Source organism: Bubalus bubalis, chromosome 6 (assembly GCF_019923935.1).
Source record: "Bubalus bubalis isolate 160015118507 breed Murrah chromosome 6, NDDB_SH_1, whole genome shotgun sequence".
Classification (NCBI taxonomy): Eukaryota; Metazoa; Chordata; class Mammalia; order Artiodactyla; family Bovidae; genus Bubalus; species Bubalus bubalis.
Window position 1 is genome coordinate 2,127,670 of NC_059162.1, and position 3,360 is coordinate 2,131,029.

The window sequence follows — 3,360 nt, forward strand, 5'->3', positions numbered from 1 at the left end:
ATTCCCAACTATAGTGTAAGAGTCTTCTTCTTTCTGAATAAAGTTTTCTTTAGTAATGGTCTATTGGTAGGATACTCTGTCAGTTTGTATTTGTTTAAAACAAAATCTTTACTTCATTCTTGTTCTTGAAAGATAATTTCACTAAGTATACAATTTTAAATCAATAGTTATTTTCTCTCAGTGCACTGAAGATATTATTCTACTGCCTTCTGGCTTTTGTTGTTGATTTGAGAAGGCAGTTACCAATGTAATTATCCTTTTTTCATAAATAATCAGTCTTGTCTCTCTGGCTATTTTTAAGATTTTCTTGTTTCTAGTGTTTTTTGGCCTAATCAACATGTGACCGGTTGTGGATTTCTTTTTACTTATTCACATTAGAATGTGTTGTGCTTCCTGAATCTGTGGATTTTTCATTAATTATGAAAAACTCTCAGGCATTAATATGTCAACTATTTCTTCTCCCCTTTAGCTCTCTTTTGAGAATTCTGATTGAATGTATATTAGACCTTTTCATTCTGTTCTACATACTGTTTAAAGCCATCTTTTGTATTTTTCACCTTCATCATTCTGTGCTCTCTTCTGGGTAATTCCTTCAAGTTTATCTTCCATTTCACTATTTTTCTCTTTAGCTTCCTCTAATCTCCTTCCTTTGAGTTTTAATTTTAATTAATAAATATCTGTAAGGTATTCATTTTTAAAAATTCAATTTAGTTCTTTTTCAAATCAGTATGGTCACTGGCAATAGTGTCTTGCTCTTACTGCTATACAATTTCCTCTTATTTCTTTGAATATATTAAATGTACTAATTTTTTACTTTATCCCCAGTAATTCCAATATCTGCAGTCTTTATGGGTCTGCTTATTCTCACTTGTGGTTTCTTATCTCCTTATATGTTTTGTAGTTTTTGATTGTGAATTCATGTTTGGTAAAATGTCACATTATATTGATGCCAGTCAAGAAAAACATTTCTTGCTCCTTCTCCTTACCTGTCCTGTTCTCTCCATAGTAACTCCACATCTATATATACATACACACAGCAGCCCTGAGGATCCAAAAAGAATAAGTGATTGAGGGAAGATGCAATGGAAGTACTAAGTGGGAAAATCTAGACAGTATATGCATTTCTCTTTAATGCAAACTTCTAGAGTAAAGTGATCCTACAATAGGGGAGAGCAAGAAGTCTTAACTTTACAAATTGTCCAGTTTGATCATTATAAAAGAATCATCATTTGAATTACAGAACTAAAACTATTTGGGTGAGTTGAAGGTGAATAGAATGCCATGTATTATTTAAGAGGTGACCAAATCAAGTATGGATCTAGATTTCATTCATGAAGCAAGGAAGGGCTTGACCCATAGGATTAGAATTAGGCAGTTGTGGGGGAAAAAATCAACTATTTAATGTTTTAACCCTACTGATTTCCATTTGCTTCATGTAAGAGTCATATTTTTAAAAATATTTATTATTTTTGGTTGTGCTGGATCTTCATTGCTTTGTGGACTTTTGTCTAGTTGTGGTGGGCAGGAGCTGCTCTATACTTGTGATACACGGGCTTCTCGCTGCCACAGCTTCTCCTGTGGTTGAACACGGGCTCTGGGGCCCGGGCTTCTCGCTGCCACGGCTTCTCCTGTGGTTGAACACGGGCTCTGGGGCCCGGGCTTCTCGCTGCCACGGCTTCTCCTGTTGTTGAACACGGGCTCTGGGGCCCGGGCTTCTCGCTGCCACGGCTTCTCCTGTGGTTGAACACGGGCTCTGGGGCCCGGGCTTCTCGCTGCCACGGCTTCTCCTGTGGTTGAACACGGGCTCTGGGGCCCGGGCTTCTCGCTGCCACGGCTTCTCCTGTGGTTGAACACGGGCTCTGGGGCCCGGGCTTCTCGCTGCCACGGCTTCTCCTGTGGTTGAACACGGGCTCTGGGGCCCGGGCTTCTCGCTGCCACGGCTTCTCCTGTGGTTGAACACGGGCTCTGGGGCCCGGGCTTCTCGCTGCCACGGCTTCTCCTGTGGTTGAACACGGGCTCTGGGGCCCGGGCTTCTCGCTGCCACGGCTTCTCCTGTTGTTGAACACGGGCTCTGGGGCCCGGGCTTCTCGCTGCCACGGCTTCTCCTGTGGTTGAACACGGGCTCTGGGGCCCGGGCTTCTCGCTGCCACGGCGTCTCCTGTGGTTGAACACGGGCTCTGGGGCCCGGGCTTCTCGCTGCCACGGCGTCTCCTGTGGTTGAACACGGGCTCTGGGGCCCGGGCTTCTCGCTGCCACGGCGTCTCCTGTGGTTGAACACGGGCTCTGGGGCCCGGGCTTCTCGCTGCCACGGCTTCTCCTGTGGTTGAACACGGGCTCTGGGGCCCGGGCTTCTCGCTGCCACGGCTTCTCCTGTGGTTGAACACGGGCTCTGGGGCCCGGGCTTCTCGCTGCCACGGCTTCTCCTGTGGTTGAACACGGGCTCTGGGGCACGGGCTTCTCGCTGCCACGGCGTCTCCTGTGGTTGAACACGGGCTCTGGGGCCCGGGCTTCTCGCTGCCACGGCTTCTCCTGTGGTTGAACACGGGCTCTGGGGCCCGGGCTTCTCGCTGCCACGGCTTCTCCTGTTGTTGAACACGGGCTCTGGGGCCCGGGCTTCTCGCTGCCACGGCTTCTCCTGTGGTTGAACACGGGCTCTGGGGCCCGGGCTTCTCGCTGCCACGGCTTCTCCTGTGGTTGAACACGGGCTCTGGGCCCGGGCTTCTCGCTGCCACGGCTTCTCCTGTGGTTGAACACGGGCTCTGGGGCCCAGGCTTCTCGCTGCCACGGCTTCTCCTGTGGTTGAACACGGGCTCTGGGGCCCGGGCTTCTCGCTGCCACGGCTTCTCCTGTTGTTGAACACGGGCTCTGGGGCCCGGGCTTCTCGCTGCCACGGCTTCTCCTGTGGTTGAACACGGGCTCTGGGGCCCGGGCTTCTCGCTGCCACGGCTTCTCCTGTGGTTGAACACGGGCTCTGGGGCCCGGGCTTCTCGCTGCCACGGCGTCTCCTGTGGTTGAACACGGGCTCTGGGGCCCGGGCTTCTCGCTGCCACGGCGTCTCCTGTGGTTGAACACGGGCTCTGGGGCCCGGGCTTCTCGCTGCCACGGCTTCTCCTGTGGTTGAACACGGGCTCTGGGGCCCGGGCTTCTCGCTGCCACGGCTTCTCCTGTGGTTGAACACGGGCTCTGGGGCCCGGGCTTCTCGCTGCCACGGCTTCTCCTGTGGTTGAACACGGGCTCTGGGGCCCGGGCTTCTCGCTGCCACGGCTTCTCCTGTGGTTGAACACGGGCTCTGGGGCACGGGCTTCTCGCTGCCACGGCGTCTCCTGTGGTTGAACACGGGCTCTGGGGCCCGGGCTTCTC